This window comes from Psittacula echo (assembly GCF_963264785.1).
Source record: "Psittacula echo genome assembly, chromosome: 2".
NCBI classification, from domain to species: domain Eukaryota; kingdom Metazoa; phylum Chordata; class Aves; order Psittaciformes; family Psittacidae; genus Psittacula; species Psittacula echo.
Window position 1 is genome coordinate 90,022,001 of NC_137737.1, and position 18,516 is coordinate 90,040,516.

Sequence of the window (18,516 nt, forward strand, 5' to 3'; positions counted from 1 at the left end):
TTTTTCAAATACATTTGGTACAGTAATCAAGTAGAGCATTTTACTGTTGTTCCCAGCCATGCAGTCCATTTTTAAAGGATAGTTGTTGACGACATGCAAGTCTTTAACTCCTTCAAATAAGTTCCATCAAGCAGTAATGAAAGAGGGGAGGCTTGCAATATATGCGTAAACACAAAATATGCAAATTATCTCCAGTTTTCTTCATTATAATGAGAAATTAGGAACAGAGTAATTCAGATTCATTTATAGATACAACATCAAAAATATTCTTCCTTTGATGGTAGCAACAGTGGGCAACTTCACTCCAGGCCTTGATTAGAACTCACCCTATTAAATACAGAATCAGAACACATAAAAAATCTATTCCAAGGATCTGCTAGTTTATAAACTAAGAACAGATCCCCAAGGAAGAAAAAAATATACTTCTGCTGAAACAAGAGTGACCTGCAGATGTTTCAACAATTTTCTTAAATGAACTTCATTAATATCTCTGTGCAGCAACAAAGTATAATGTAATTCTAAACACTTATTTTAACTCTTTTTGCTACTAAAATATGAGAAGAAATTTTTTCAACACATTCTGTGCAGTTCACATAGTAGACTGCTACTAGATGTGAATAACACAGTAGCAACATCTACAGAGCAGGGGTTCCTTGCTGATATCTTCCCCAGATTGCCAGATGCTTATTATTTCAATCTTAACACATCAATTATTAACATTTCAGAAAAGTTGTGATTAAGCAATATGCTAGGTTAAAGGAAAGTTGTTATGCTTCTGCAGTTTCACAAATCAGTAGCATTCAAAGGAAGTACTCAACTACTTACCTAAGAAAAAGCAACTCTTCTTTGTGAATAGTATTTTCTCTCAAATAATTGGGAAACACAGAGCTCTATGCATACATATAAATTCTTAGAGTAACTATTAACTTGTGTGTTATTATGTTCTTAGAGTAACTATTACCTTCTGTGTTATTATGTTGGATAAGAGGATTGATTTTTGTTTGGGTTTAATTTATTTTAGTGAACTTTGGATTACAATACTTTTGCTTTTAATGTATTTGAAACAAACTGGGATATAATATAACGTGCTTATGTATATATTTGTTCTGGTTTGAGCTGGGATAGAGTTATTTTCCTTCCTAGTAGCTGGTGCAGTGCTGTGTTTTGACTGTAGTCTGAGAACAATGCTGAGAATACACCAGTGTTTTAGTTGTAGCTAAATAGCACTTACCCTGATCAAGGACTTTTCAGTCTCATACGCTGCCAGTGAAGATGGGCACAAGAAGCTGAGAGGGAGCAGAGACAGGACACCTGACCTAAACTAGCCAAAGGGCTATTCCATACCACAGCATGTCATGGCCAATATATAAACTGAGGGGAATTACTTAGAAGGGACATATCAGTGCTTGGGGATGGGATGGGCATTGGTCAGTGGGTGGTGAGCAATCGTATTGTGCATTGCTTCTGTTTTCTGAATTTTCCTTTTTTTTTTGTTCCCTATTATTATTATCAGTATTGTTATTGTTGGTATTATTTCTATCATCATGATATTGTATTTTATTTTAGTTATTAAACTGTTCTTACCTCTACCGGCAGGTTTTACATTCTTTTGATTCTTTTCCTTGTTCGCCTGAGGAGAGTGGAATGAGGAGAGTGAGAGAGCATCTGCATGGTACTGAGTTACTGGCTGGGTTTAAGCCACAACAACATTGTACTTTACAGAATATGTGAATGATCATTTTTCCTATGCTGACATTCTGTCATATGAAATAAGATCCTGACTCGACCCTAAAAAAGTAACATCGTGTTATAAAAATCAGTTTGGACAACTCATCCATTAAATAATCAGACTATTTATGTACATTTAGCAATGAATTTTACACTCACATATCTGCAAAAACGTAACTCTAATTTTGCTGAAAATATTAACTAAATTTGAAAGCCAGAACAAGCTTAACATCATTGCTTTTCCTTCCCATTTTACCAGCTGTAGTAACCTACCTTCCCTGGATGAAGTGAAAAACTTAATGGATATGGAATCATGTCAAAAAAAAAAAAAAAAAAAAATCCTTTCACAAGAAACATACCAGAATCAGCAGCAATTTTACTTTCTGTAGTTTTCCATATGGCTGATGATTACTGCGAACAATGAGCTTTACACCTGCACTGCGCTTGTGTGAAATTATTATTTTCTGCAGAAATCAAAAAGGAATAAAAGAAAATTCCAAATTGCACAAAAGAACACTGTTTATTCAACTAAATTCTGGAGTATAAAACTTGGGTTGTTTTTTTCTGATGTAAAAGCATTCCAGTACCTTTTGATGGCTGGTTGGTACACGCATGATGATTTTATCTTTTCACAGGCTTGTGCTCTAAAGTGACTCAACACAACAGCGCAGCTTTTACTAACTTTACACAAAAGCCTTCAAATATGGTTCTACCGTGGACTACACTGAGCTTATCACAGTAAATGAGTGCAGAATGAAACTGGAAATTAAATAATTCAAATTAATAATTTCTCAATCAGACTTAAATAAAAGCCAAAGGGTATTCCTTTTTAAGATATTTAGAAATTATTTCAAAAAAGAATAGCTCTTTGAGAGGCCAGACTTCTTTGTTGCAATAAACAAAAGTCCAAGATTAATTTTTTTTTAAAGCTCTGTTATATAACATCTTCAGAAGACCTTGAAAAAGCCATTGTAAAACCACATCCTCTCTGGCAATAAGGGAAGTCCAAATAGTAAAAACTCCTTGATGTAAACTCTGCCATTCCTGTACTATTGTGCCTGAACCTACATTAGCTTCAGCACTAGCAGAACAGCCATGGAAAGAACCAGTTCTTTGCACAGTAGTTCAGAAGGATCTGTGTGTATCAATCTCATCCTTATTTAACTTAGAGATGATGCACTTCTGTTTTAACTTACCAGTACATTTTACTGAAATATTAAAAGCTTAAGTGAAATCTGAAGCTGTATCTGAAATATCTCTTTTTAAACACAAGTTGACAATGATAAAGTCATAGTTGGTCTTACAAATAAAACATTACACTGCAAAGATTTGATTCAAAAGAAGCCAAATAGCTAGTGCTGACAAAGACCTGGAAATACGTTTTTTGAAAGTGGTTTGTTTAGATTGTTCAGGTGGTTTCTCCAGGTTGTCTATGCTCTTCCAACTTTGTCACATATATATTCTATTTTAAATTGCAGAATGCATTAAAGGCACTTGTAATCCTCTGATTTCCTTTCTGGAAAGACTGTGTTTATGCGACACTGCATTACTGACTACCTTAGCTCTTTATGAGTGAAATTACACTACCTTTCAGTTCAGATGAGGATGTGAAACTCCCAAATGTCCCCAGTTGCCACATTTCAGTTGGAATTCCAGGGCACTTACTGGATTTCTGGTGAAACTAAACCTGGAGATGCTCTCAAGGAGCACAACTAACGGGGTCCAGACAGTAATAGGCATCAGTCTGAAGGATCAGACTAAAGTGAGTTCTAAAGTACCTTTTCAATAGGTGTCTACTGTTGGTATTTCACTTTACATGTCTGTGGCTGCAGGGCTGCAGTGCTAGCTAACACAGATATGACCTTAAAGAACTCATTTAGAGCCTGCAGTGTCATTTTGAATTTTGTGAGAGCAGAAACCAAAGTATGACCATTTTATTGTCCTCTTGGTCTCCAGATTATGAAAATGAGGCTGATGTTCTGCCCTTCCAGCCCATCTTCCTTATTACATTAATATGAATTGAAAAAAAAAAAAAAATATCTAAAGACACTGCAATTACAATAGAACAAATATCAGCAGCTTACATTATGTCTGGTTGAAAAACTAGCTGTTTCAACCATAGTCATGATCTGATCATGATTAAAGTTGCTTTACACCTCTTAATTCCACACAAAAATCACCAGATCCTACCCTCCACAATGAAAACGAGACTTGACACAGACAGGCGTAAAGGGTTAAAGGAAGAAGAGCTATGGGGGACATTACTGTGGGGATCTGTTACAGACCACCTAATCAAGAGGAATCTGTGGATGAAGTGCTCTATAGGCAGATAGGAACAGCCTCACTCTTGCAGGACTTTGTTCTCATGGGGGATTTCAACCACCCTGACATCTGTTGGAGTGAAGGTATGGCCCAGCACAAGCAATCCAGGATGTTCCTCGATTGTGAGGAAGACAACTTCCTTCTGCAAGTAATAGAGGAGCCGACAAGGAGAGGTGCCATGCTTGACCTCATGCTCACCAACAGGGAAGGGCTGGTTGGAAATGCGATGCTCCAGGGCAGCCTTGGATGCAGTGATCACAAAATGGTTGAATTCGAGATCCTCAGGACAGTGAGAAGAGCGTGCAGCAAGCTCACTGCCCTGGACTTCAAGAGAGCAGACTTTGGCCTCTTCAGGAGACTGCTTAGTAAGGTTCCATAGGATATAGCCCTAGAGGGCAGGGGGGCCCAAGACTGCTGGTTGTTATTCAAGGATCACCAGCTACAAGCTCAGGAGTGTTGCATCCCAACTAGAAGGAAGTGCAGCAGGAGGGCCAGGAGACCTCCTTGGATAGATAAGCAGCTGCTCAGGAAAATTCAAAGGAAAAAAGAGGCTTCTAGAAGGTGGAAGCAGGGACAGGCAGCCTGGGAAGAACAGGGATGTTGTTTGGGAAGCTGGAGACCAGGTTAGGAAAGCTAAGGCCCAGTAAGAATTAAACTTGGCTAGGGATGTTAAGGATAACAGGAAGGGATTCTATAGGTACGTAGCGAGTAAAAGACAGACTAGGGACAATGTAGGCCCCCTTTGGAAGATATCGGGAGAACTGGCTACCCAGGATTTGGAGAAGGCTGAGATTCTTAATGACTTCTTTGCCTTGGTCTTCACTGGCAAAGTCTCTGACCGCATCACCCAAGTCTTGGAAGGCAGACGCAGGGACTGTGAGAATGAGGACCCTAGGCCCACTGTAGGAGAGGATCTGGTTCGAGAACATCTTAAGAACCTAAACGTACACAAGTCCATGGGGCCTGACGACATCCATCTGCGGGTCCTGAAGGAGCTGGCGAATGAAGTTGCTAAGCCACTTTTGAAAAATCATGGCAGTCAGGTGAAGTTCCCGACGACTGGAAGAAGGGAAATATAACCCTCATTTTCAAGAAGAGGAAAATGGATGGCCTGAGGAACTGCAGACCAGTCAGTCTCACCTCTGTGCCTGGCAAACTCTTGGAGCAGATTCTCCTGGAAGGCATGCTAAGGTACATGAAAAACAAGGAGGTGGTTGGTGACAGCCAGCATGGCTTCACTAAGGGGAAATCCTGCCTGACCAATTTGGTGGCCTTCTAAGATGGGGCTACGAAACTGATGGACAGGGGCGGAGCAGGTGACGTCATCTACCTGGACTTGTGCAAAGTGTTCGACACTGTCCCACATGACATCCTTGTCTCTAAATTGGAGAGACATCAATTTGATACGTGGACCACTCGGTGGATAAAGAACTGGCTGGATGGCCGCACGCAATGAGTTGTGCTCAATGGCTTGATGTTTGGCTGGAGACCGGTAACGAGTGGTGTCCCTCAGGGATCGGTGTTGGGACCAGTCTTGCTCAGCATCTTTGTCGGTGACATGGACAGTGGGATTGAGTGCGCCCTCAGCAAGTTTGCCGATGACACCAAGCTGTGTGGTTCGGTTGATACGCCGGAGGGAAGGGATGCCATCCAGAGGGACCTCGACACGCTTGTGAGGTGGGCTGATATCAACCTGATGACGTTTAACCATGCCAAGTGCAAGGTCCTACACCTGGGTCGGAGCAATCCCAGGCACGGCTACAGGTTGGGCAGAGAAGAGATTCAGAGCAGCCCTGCAGAGAAGGACTTGGGGGTGTTGGTCGATGAGAAAATGAACATGAGCCGGCTTCAGTGTGCACTCACAGCCCAGAAAGCCAGCCGTATCCTGGGCTGCATCAAAAGGAGCATGACCAGCAGGTCAAAGGAGGTGATCCTGCCCCTCTACTCTGCTCTCGTGAGACCTCACTTGAAGTATTGTGTGCAGTTCTGGTGTCCTCAACATCAAAAGGACATGGAACTGTTGGAACAAGTCCAGAGGAGGGCCACGAGGATGATCAGGGGACTGGAGCACCTCCCGTATGGAGAGAGGCTGAGAAAGTTGGGGCTGTTCAGCCTGGAGAAGAGAAGGCTGCGTGGAGACCTCATAGCAGCCTTCCAGTATCTGAAGGGGGCCTACAAGGATGCTGGGGAGGGACTCTTCATCAGGGACTGTAGTGACAAGACAAGGGGTAACGGGTTCAAAGTTAAACAGAGGAAGTTTAGATTGGATCTAAGGAAGAAATTCTTTACTGCGAGGGTGGTGAGGCACTGGAATGCGTTTCCCAGGGAGGTTGTGAATACCAAATTTACTAAGCTTATTTAAAAGAAAAAAAAAAGACAACAAAAAAAAAAATCAATTTCTTTTTTCATCCCTCCTCTATATTTACCCACCATGTTATGTTAAATTATTTCAATTCACAAATATTGCTGTGTCAATTCATTAGATATGTTAACACGCCAAGAAGTTCTCAAGTTTTTATTCAGCATTTACTGACTTCTTCAGACTAAGGTCTCAGTAACATTGACAAGATCTGGCTCCGTTATAGTGAAGAGAGTGACAATCCCTTCTAAATGATATTTGATCAACTCAAATAAGCCAAATATTGACATGATTTCCCTTAAATTTGGAGCCAATTCCTTTGATATCAGCTTAGGTCTCAGAACATAATTTTTTTTAAATATAGCATTAGGCAAGAAGAAAAAGATTAAAGGTTGCCAAAACCACTTGTGTATTACTTTGTAACACTGAGTACTAGCTGGTACTAGCTGAGTACTACTGTTTCGGGGTTTTTTTACAGGCAATATTTCATGGCATGCTAAAGTGACAGTGGCCTTTGGCTCAAGTTTCTACTAACAGTAAGGGAAATGAGCATAAAATACTAAAACAATTACATAGAAGCACAGAAGGGTCTATATTAGGGTATAAGCAGTTATTCTAGTAGCTGAATGTCATTCTGACTGTATTTACCCTGGCAAAGTAAGTGCCCCACTTAGTCACCTCTAAATTCGCAGGTGAAGGAAGAGAGAGGCACTTTGAAGTCCAACGCCACTGAAGTAGACTGGCCCTGTCCACAGACATGGTACTTCTATGGTGCTTAAATATTATTATTACTTTTCTGGGTGTTTTTTTGCTTTGTTTTTTCTTTTTTTTTTTCCTCAGCTTCATGTGCCAAAACAATATAAGGGCTTTGTTTCAGCCCTCCAGAGTAGTATCTATAGAACAATGAGCATGTTCCATTTTGCGTGCATGGTGTGGGCATCATGTGCAGGTATTTGAGGGTATGGAGGACTTGGCAAGATGGGAGGGGAAGGGAGGTAAATGTGGTGTAGTCATATGCCTATTTTTCTTTTAGGGATGACTAAAACCTACAACGAGAATGACTTTTTTTTAAAACAAATGAATCTCTAGAGTAATTTTTGGATATAAATGAGGAGGTCAAGAAACCAAATAGATCTTCAAATCAAGTTTTCAAGCGTGCCTAAACAGATTATAAGAGTTGTTTACATGATGTGAAAAGAAAGTTTAATCTATGGACTGGGTGGCCCCTCCAGCTGTTTCTTTCTCAGCTTCTGAGAGTTTTTAGTTTTTCTCTTGTACCATCTTCTTTCATTGTTCATCTGTGCTCAAAGCTTGGCTTCAAAGAGCATTATATACTGAGGTGAGTGCAACTAAAAGTTTGAATGGCATTTCAAAGGGATTCAAAGCACTTGCTCTTGAATGGCTTCAGGTGAACAGTTTCACCTAGTGAACAGTTTCAAGAACAGTTTTTTTCATTTGTTTCTTTTTCTAAGCTTTTTATTTCTTCTCTATCTGTCTGACTTTCACTCCCTACAAAAGTATAAAGAGAGGACCAGGCTGAAATGAGCACAGGAGGAAAAAGGCAAATGTGACAACTCAGGTGGAAAAGCAGGCATTTTTAAGACATGGAACAGTGACAATTACAATATGTGGCAAAAAAGTCCTTGTAAATACCTTAGCCTGAAAACACAACATTTCAAGAAGTATTAATTTTTATATTACTTTAAAGGTTCTAATCTTTAGCCTTGGAGTAAAAAAAAAAAATAAAATAAATCATTCTTACATGGCTATAGTCTGTATTAGCAAGTTTCTCTTATTTCCCAGCTTTGCAACTGAATCTAAACCAGCACGAAGTCGCAGCAAATTATAAAACGTAGCCAGAGCACTTCTTTATAGCTTAAATCAATGCCTGGTCTATGAGGATGATCGTGATACATGCCTGCACTTTCACTGACATTTAAAATCTGAAATGTACTGACTTTGTAGTTTCTTGCACATGTGATGAATCAGCATTAGCAGACACAATAGGTTTCTTAGATCTGTTACTATGCATCATTGAACCATTTATGGTTAGCATTTGTGTTTGAGATATAGTTGGCTAAATAACAGATGTCAATGTCCTTAGTAGGATATTCAAAGTAGTTTGGAATTCAGTTGTCCATTTCCTTGTTAAAATATGTCTTGTTCCTCCTGGCATAATTAGTATTTCAGAGTCAACTACTCTTTTACAAAAGATCTTTCTGAGTTTCAAGTTTCCTGGCTATAATTTCACAAAGCATTCAGCACATTCAGAGATATCGAGATACAGACTTAAAACCAGTAGCCTGAATGTGCTGAATGCTTTCTGAAATTATAGCCAGGAAACTTGAAACTCGTGTCTCCATATCCCTGTATCTCCTGAGGACAGGAGATACAGGGATATGGAGACATGAGGTATTAAAGCATCTGACAAGGTGAATATAGGAAGTTTTTAACAGGTCCAGAAAATACATGGAGAATGTTTCTGGCTTAAAATGTGGGACTTTTTTTTTCCCAAATCACAAAGCTGAAAACCACTGTAAGAGCAGTACTACATAAATATTACTATTGTGTTGTCATTCAGTCTGGAAGAACAGCAAAGGCAGAATATTAAGGACATAATATTATTGCTTGTCAATAGTTAATAATTTGGTTTACACATGGAAAGCAATATACACCATTTCTCCCCAAATTTTAAAATACCTTAGTATATTCTTAACATAGATCATAGGCATACAATCCCTTTCTGGGATGTCTTAGCTGTAGGTAATGAAGAAAACTTGACTTTTTCTCAGAAAAGTACTAAACCTGCCCAGCTGAAGCATCCAAAGTTTTCATCCTTCAGTCAAAGCCCTTTTGAAGAGTCTGAATCTACATCTCCAAAATCATAATTTTTATTCATATTCTATTATTTGATATAATTTTACAGTAGTCCAGATGTATAGTTCAGGAACTGATGCTGGCTGGTTTAAAAGGGTCTTCCTGCATGAGATGAGTGTATAATTTTCATAAGATTTAGACAGTGATCTGAGAGGAAGGTGGGAAGGCAAGCAGACTTAGGGCCTAACAGGCTTTTGATATGAAGACTATAGGTTTCAGCATCATAACATGGAAGGACAATAAGAACATGACCAGCATATGGTGTATACTACACCAGCTACTGCTACAGTTCAGAAGACGATATAACAGCAGTACCCCATCTTGTAACACTGCATAGTCACCATTATGTTCTTCCACTGAGCTCCTAATAAAGCTCACTGATGAAGGATCCTGCATAAAAAAGTAATAAATAATTTGTCCACTGTAGTATTTTAATTTTTCTGTTTCCACCTTGTGTTCAACTGCCTGTATTAGCAGAGGAGAGGTCAGTAAGAAAATGTGTTTTCTAACTTTGGAATTAACTTAAATTTTAATGAAAAAATGAATATTTATTTGTTTATTTATTTATTTTTATCAGGGCAGACAAAGTTATTTTTAAAGTTATATTTGCACACCAAACATTTCTAAAAATGCAGCAATAACCTAATAGTAACCTGATGGTAACCTAATTAGTAACCTAATGCAGAGTTATTTAGGGAAATTTACTGATCCTTGGCATCTTGGGAAGGATACAGTGAGAATTAAAAAATGCTTTGTTAAATAGTATTCTTTCCTAAAGATTTGTCTTGCTTATCAAACAGTACATTGTTCCACATCTTCTATATATTTATTCTTTTCTCACTGTTCTTTTGAACAGCTTCTGGACATTGTTTCAAGTTGTTGTATTAATGACAGAAATTCCTGTAACAAAATTGTTTTTCAATGCACTGCTAAAAGATGTTCATTTAAGGTGAACAACGGTTTGGATAGCTTCCCCTGTTGACTGATTGACAGTAATGCTGAAGAAAGGATTTGCTTTTGAGCTTATTGTTTCACAGTCAAAAAGCTTGCCAGATCCAATAAATCTGCATTTACTTTTAACTGTTCCCTGCGTCTTTGCTTGCTGAGTTACAGAACAAATTCAGGAAAGTGAACTTGACTTAAAAGCTCCATCAAACTACTACACAGACCATTATTTCTAAAGCTTCCTTGTTAGACTTTAAGCTTTTAAAATAATTTGCACACCATCAGCATGGTAATTTGTTCTGCTTTCTAAGGTTGTCTCTTTTTCATTCCACATGACCTGCATGTCTGTGTTTGATTTATGAACAAATGGTGTAAACCACAAATACCATACTAGAGAGGAATAGGGGGAAACGATATCATTTATTCCTTTCTCAGAGTAAATCTCTCTTTTGTACAGCTCTGCTGGTGAGATAAATGTCTAGGTCTTTCCACTGAGCTGTCATATATGAACTAAGCAAAGGAAACTTCAAGAATAGTCCAAACTTGTTTCATTAACGAGAAGGTAAACATTATCTTTGATGTATTTTGAAAGAGACCTGGAAACGCTGGGTCAGGTGTCCAGCAACCCATCATAGCCTAAGGCCAGCTGCTCATCTGAGTTTAGAATGCGATTTAGTTCCTTGAGTTCCTGTCAAAGCCCACCAAACTCTCTATGGGAAAAGCCACTGTGGGAAACACTTTCCTGTGACTTCCAGTGAGACCCTATGGAATTCATGCCTATGTTTCATGTGTAGAATTATTATACAGGTACTATTTCACCTTGAGTCAGTCCACAACAACTTTGGCTGGGCAAGTCAAACATATAATCTCCATCAGCAGATGTAAGATGCCAGATACACAGCATTGTATAGCCACACTACCCTCATGAACAAGCCAGCATTCAGCATAGAAGAAGAGCAAAACAGAAGGTTGAGATTACGTTCACAGATGGAAGAGGTAGACCAAGTAGCCTACTACTGTTAGATTATTTTCACCCCAACTCTATCTTATTTTTCATCACAGAAAGTCAGGGATCCACATAGTCCTAGGTATTGCACAAATTCTTTAAGGAGGGTCAGTTTGCTGTCCTTAAAGACCTTACAGTCAAACTTGCAAAGGTTAAGAGAGTAAAAGGGCATAAAAAAAAAAAAGACCACAGGAATCCATACAACATTCTCCAAACTACCAGATTATAAAAGAGGTCAAAAGCCATCCACCTTGTGCTCTCCTCTCCCTCTGCCTGGAGAGCTTTCTGCATTTCCATTCCCTTCCCAAGTTCACTGGTATCAATTGTTACATCATTGGAAACACTGAAGGGCAATGGCATGTGGAAGTGATTTTACCAGATTTTATACACTGCAGATAAGCAGGTCTCAATCTTGCTCTGATAAATCCATAAAATAATACTTCAAATTCCAGTCTGAGAGACCTAGAAAAACATCTGTGTCTCTGTACTTATTTTTTATTAAATAATTCCTTGCCCTTCGGCCTGGGTTCAGCAAATGTTTCAGAACAGGGGCTTTTAGAAGTGTTTTGAGCAGTGGGACCTCTAAATTGTACAGCTGTCATTATTCATTAAATGCTTCAGGCTTTTTTCCCCACCTCCAAAGTATGTTGCTTAAAAAAATTTCTATGTTCAGCTAATCCATTAAGTATTTACTGTACATTCAGCAGTGTGGCTGTGTTGTAAAAGTGCCTGCTTTCCACAGTTTTCTCTGTCAGTTTGGCTGCATTTCAGAAAATAGTATTTTCTTCAAGGACAGAAACACTGCAGTTGATTTTAAGAAACTGTAGTATAACTTTACACTGCATAGACTAAAAATTGAAGGCATTAAGACTGGCATCTAATAAAACCAATATCACTAGAGAAAGGCTGTGCTTTTACAGACAGTTTGACTAATTTAAACAATTTGCTCTTGGCTTTTTTGCTTCCTCCCCTCCACAAGCAAACAAAGGGTTTAGGTAACAGTAAAAATGTTGCTTTGAGGGATATGCGGAGCAGATTGTGCCATTTCTCTGGTTTTACATTTTAATGTGTAACACATTCTTATGATTATATTTAGATTTTCAAATACAGTCCTTTTGTTCCTCAGACTGAGTTTTAAACCTGTTTTCCTGCTTCAACTTCACCAATCCATCTCCTGTTATATCTACAAAAAAGATAGAAACCTGTGGCTACCACTTGTCTGTATCAGAGACTGATAGCAGGGGAAGAAGAAATCTGTCTATCCCTGGGAAACATAGTAATAAAATTTTTCATAGCTCAAATTCTAAGACAAAATGACTATAAATATGCCATTTAAATAAATTTAACTTTCCTCGTTTAGTTTTGACCACTTATTTATGTCTACAAAATATAGCTGAATTTTTCATATTATCCTATGCATTCACTAATAGAACTGAACAAAATAACTTCTCATTCTAAAAGGATCAAACAGACATATTAGCTTAAAAAATCATATAGTTTAAACAATGAAAAAAATCCCCACTTTCCTGTGAGATGTATTAGTTTTAGATTTGCTGTTGCTCCTGTTTAAAAGCAAGCAATCCTCTAAATAATCCCTTCCAACTATTTCTGGGCTGTTTATTTTTATCTGTTCACCTTCTTAAAAGAAAAAAAAATACATAGCTGTCTTTGTTAATCTGAAGCCAGACTAATCTTTCTGTATTTGGGTATCTGCTGTAGTGGAATGCCATTTACATGAAACCTGAAATGACAAAGTCCATATACTGATTATGAAAGATTGGCTTATACTACTGGGAAAATAAAAGCACAATTTAAAGTTTTTCTCCATAATTTTCATGTCTGCTTTGGGATTTTTTATTTCTCCTTTCTTTTTTTTATTTTTTTTTTTATTATTTTTTTTTAAATTTGAATGACAGCCAGTGATTTGAATTTGGGGTTTCAGCCATATGAATGTCTTTTTGCTTCACTGAGATTGCAACAGCTCTTGTCAGAACTGCTGGAAAATGCCTGGAACAGTGCTTTACTGAATTGAGGCCTGGGAAAAATATTTACAGTGCTCAAGAAGCATTACTTGCTAGTAAATCTAATCATAAACTATCCCTTACAAATGTAATTTTCACATTATGATTACACTAGCTATAACTGAACAACAAAAATATAATCATGCAATATTATCATATATATTCATTAACAGAAGTTAAATTTTGCAGTTAATGATTACTAGCAATGTTGTAGATAGATAGAAAATTATCTTTTATGCTATTTCTAGCAATACAAGCAAAAAAAACGATGCAACCATGATATATGAAATAAAATTTTGGGCTCTTTTTATCTGCAGTGAGCTTTAATATTTTAAGAAACTTCCAGAGATGCAAATTACGTCTTTCATTTAATCAAATCTTCTGGTTAAATTAGACAATGAATATTCAACTTGGTTCTAAAACTGTTCTTTTCCACAAATACCCTAGGTGCTCAAGAGAAAACTTCATAAGCAGAGCTATATGTGCTAAAAAGTAAGAAAGAAGTAACGGGAAAGCAACAATTAAAAACTGGTACATGAACCTTATGCCATAATTATGTCAAAGAAAAAAAAGTAAAACTTTGCAAACTACTTTACTCTTGATTTGTTTACTGAACATCCTTCTTCGTTCCTGAAACGTGCTGAGGACTGCACAATATTCATTTTGCACTGTCTGAAATGCAAACATAAACAGGAATTTCATAAGGAGCTGTGTGTTAACAATAACTAAGAAATAATTTCAAAATATCCCATAGATATGACATTTATTCCATTTTAAGGGTTATAATAGGCTTTTTCAGAGGACAGAGGTAAGCTATATGAGATGAAGTACCAAAGACAAGATACATAAATTAATCTGTGTCTAATATAAGCTTTCAATTCTTTTTTCCCCAGGTATTTGCTTGAAAATAAAGACAATTTTTTCAGAAAAGTAAAGTCTTTTTACTTAAAATGTATCATACCACTTTGTGGGGTTTTGACTTCAATTTTGCAGTACTGAGGTCACAGAGAATACCAAGCTTGTGGGATTTTTTTGCTTACTATGAATACTTTTGGACAATCTGATCATTAGAACATTGGACGATCTAATCAATCATCTCATGCTGTTCAGTTCATTTTGAAAGAACTTCCCTACATTTCCATGTCCATGAGATTTAAACAATAAACGCTAAATGAACTGCATGAGTCATGCACCTATATGACATTTTGACTGAAAAAAATTAAAAAGAATTCAGAGTGAGCTCTTGTCTGTACTAACAAATGCAGGAATCTTCTAAAGCCATGAAAAAAATAACAGTTTGCTCTTCAAGCTGGACAATCGTTATTACTTTGCCAATCTTAAATGTCATACGTTATTCAAATGGGAATTTGTCTGTTAACATTTTTATTAGGCATGCTCAGACCATGAACATATCAAGAAAAATGTCAATTAAAAAATTATTATTTTTTTTTTTTTAAGATTAACACTGTAGGACATGTACAGGGCAACCAGGTGATCAGACCCAATCATCATGGGTTTATGAATGGCTGGTCCTGTTTGATCAGCCTGACCTCCTTCTATGACAAGTTGAACCACTTAGTGGGTGGATGAAAGGCTGTGGATGTCATCTACCTAGACTTGTAAGCCTTTGACACTTTTTCCTACAGTACAATCCTGGAGAAACTGGTTGCTCATGTCTTGGATGGGTGTACTCTTCACTGGGTAAAAAACTGGCTGGATAACCAGACCCAAAGAGTGCTGGTGAATGGAGTTAAAGCCAGTTGGCAGCTGGTGTTTCCCCAGGGCTCAGTACTGGGGCCAGTTCCATTCAATATCTTCACCAGTGATCTGGACAAGAGGATCAAGTGCACCCTCAGTGAATTTGCAGATGACACCAAGCTGACTTGGAGTGTTGATCTGCTGAAGGATAAGGAAGGCTTTACAGAGGGATCTGGACAGGCTGGGTCAATGGGCTGTAGCCAATAGTGAGAGATTCAGCACAGCAAAGTACCAGGTCCTGCGCTTGGTCCGAAACAACCCCATGAAATGCTACAGGCTTGAGGAAGAGTGGCTGGAAAGCTGCTCAGAGGAAAAGGATCTGGGGGTGCTGGTTGACAGAACTAAACATGAGCCAGCTTGTGCCCAGGCAACCAAGAAGGCCAACCAGCATTCTGGCCTGTATCAGAAATGGTGTGACCAGCAGGGCTGAGGCAGTGATCATTCCCCTGTACTCAGCACTAGTGGGGTTGCACCTGGAATCCTGTGTTCAGTTCTGAGCCCCTCAATACAAGACAGACACTGAGGCGCTGGAACATACAAGGGCAATGAAGCTGAGGAAGAGTCTAGAGCACAAGTCTTCCAAGGAGAAGCTAAGGAAACTGGAGATGTTTAGCCTGGAGAAAAGGAGACTCTGGGGAGACTTTATGGATCTCTACAACTATGTGGGTGTGGGTGTCTTCTCCTAAGTAACAAGCAATAGGTCAAGAGAAAACAGCCTCAAGGTGTGCCTGGGTAAGGCTAGATCAGATATTAAGAAAAATTCCTTCACAGAAAAGGTTGTCAAGCATTGGAATAGGCTGCTCCCAGAGAAGTGACATGGTCACCATCCCTGGTGGTACTTAAAAGATGTGTAGATGTGGCACTTAGGGACATGATTGATAGACATGGCTATATTAGGTTAATGATTTGACTCGATCTTATGGGTCTTTTCCAACCTAAATGATTCCATGTTTCTATCAGTGCATAGCGTTTCCTTACACAAGCTATTGAAGTTAGCGTAAGCTATCACCTAATTTTCCCTGGCTTATTCCACTCTCATACCATATCTCTTCAAGTCAGAACCACTCCCTGTTTGAACGAACTGGGGATGAATGAAGCCTCTCACATCCTATATATGCAATACTTGGTAAAAGAGAAGTTGAAATCAAGGAGGAAAGCAGTGAGAGTAAATAAAGAGAATGTGTTTTGGATTAAGGGTTATCTCATTTTTGCAGGTTTTCCAGAGAATGAAGAAGCAGAAGCAAACTGGAAGCTTATTTTGCCAGAAGCATATTTGATAATTAAATGTCCCCTTGCTTTTTTTTTTTTTTTTTTTAAATTTGGAATTTCTATTTGTTCCACTTCAGTAACATGCTGTTCTTTCAGGTCATCCAGAATATACAGCTTTAATAGAGAGATTCTGGATCCTAATGTGGTAAAAATTTGTGTGGAATTAGCCTGTCTTCCTCTCTCACTGAACTACAAACAAACAGTAAGGAATATTATCATATTTAAGTTACAGTACTGGAAAGAAAAAGAACACCATAATTAAAATGGAGTGACTTTACTTCATGTACATATATATAATATATATATTAATTAGAATGGAAAAATGGAAAAAAAATGGTGTAATCTTGAGACATCTATTTAATACCCTGCTCTGAATGACCTACTATTGTATACTTTCTCTCTCATGTTTGATTATGTAGGTGTCCATGGAGACTACTCTCTTAACTTAGACATCCGTAAGTTTGGGAAGTACAAGTGTATCCTTCTCCTCCCAAACTTTTCACACACTAGAAATTTTTTTCTTCTTTTTTAGGCATAAATAAAGGATAATTCACCTGACACCAGGACACAACACTATAACTGCAATATAAAAGAATAATTGGTTACTGTGCTTTTTTTTCTTTAGCAATGTGGTGAATACTTTTAATGACTCCTTGGTTTGTGTCAGTTGCGCTGGTTACTGATACTTTGCAAATGTCAACATAATGCCAAAATATATCTTCCTGTAAGAAGTTAATTATTTCATATGATGTCCAGTATAAAACTCCAGCTGAATGATATTAATTTATCATGGAAACATGATAGATTAACAGTAACAACTAAAAAAACTTTGAGTGTAAACTATAAATTGTCCATTTTAATAATTTATTTGATTCTTTTATCTGCAGCTTTATCTGGAAAGCAGAATTGTGAAGATATTTCTCAGGTGCTAAGGAATTATCAATAACACATCAATAGTTCTTATGTCATACAGAGTAGCAAAAGGCAAAAGAGAACAAAAAATGAAGAGAATATAAGAATCTATCATTTAAAGTAAGTTAGTAAACTAGACTCTAGATGGCTCTTTAGAAATTACATAAAATCATGAGTCCTGTAGGTGAAACAAATAGTCCACATGGGTACAGAACTGGGTGTAGGAGGAGAAAAATAAAAACAAACTAAAGGATAGAGAACAAGGTTTGTCAAAACATAAGATAAAACCATTTTCCAAGAAAAACTCATACAGACTCATTTTTTTCTGATACTACACTAGGTGTTTCAAGAGTGAGCAGTACAATTGTTGGGAGAAACTCCAAACAGAACTCTTAATTCAACTTCAATTAAAGCCATTATCTCAGAATATAAGGAGCAAAATAACACATATTAGATGGCTGTCTGGATATAGCTTGCTCATAATTTTTTTCCCCAAATTTCTTGTCGGTATATTTTTGTACAGATTAGGAAGTCTGAAATGTGGATTTCAAAGCCACCATGCTCTGAATGCCAAGAATGGGCCTAATACCTTTACAGGGGAAAGAAACTTTGCTGGTTAAGAGCATGCTTTTCTAGCACACTGGTAACTCCTATTTACTACTATTCTACTTCTATTTACTATTCTACTACTATTTACTTCTATTTCTACTAAAGCCATCTAGACTTTCCTGAACTTACCCTTATTTAAAAATCATTTTAATACCTTGAGTGCAATTTTCTGCAGCTTAGCTTTTGAAATAATTACTGGAGGTAGTTTTACTGGTCATTTCATCTGCTTCTTCCTCTCCATGTTTCTATTATGCTTCACACTAGAGACAACCTTTTTCTTTCAGACCAATGAAATATTTTCATTCCTCTCTCTGCCTGCAATTGCTCCTGTGCAGTAATGTTTTCCTTTTCTTGACTCCCAGAGGCACTACCGCTGTTGCTGACGGGCTTGGCCTTGGCAGTGTTGGGTCTGTCTTGGACCTTCTGGCATTGGCTCAATCGAACATAGGGAAAGCTTCTGGCAGCTTCTGTCAGAAGCCACCTCTGTAGCTCCACTGCTCCCAAAACCTTGCAATATAAAACCAGAACATATGACAATACAAAAATAGCAGGAATTATTTCTGAAGAAGAGTTGATAAATGCACAGTTGATTTAATCCTATTTGTTTATTATTTTGAAAAATTGAATAATGAACAGATGATGTTTGATGAGTTGTTGGTCCAGTTGACTTTTATTTTGGTGGGGTGGGACATTAAGTCTTTCTAGCTGAA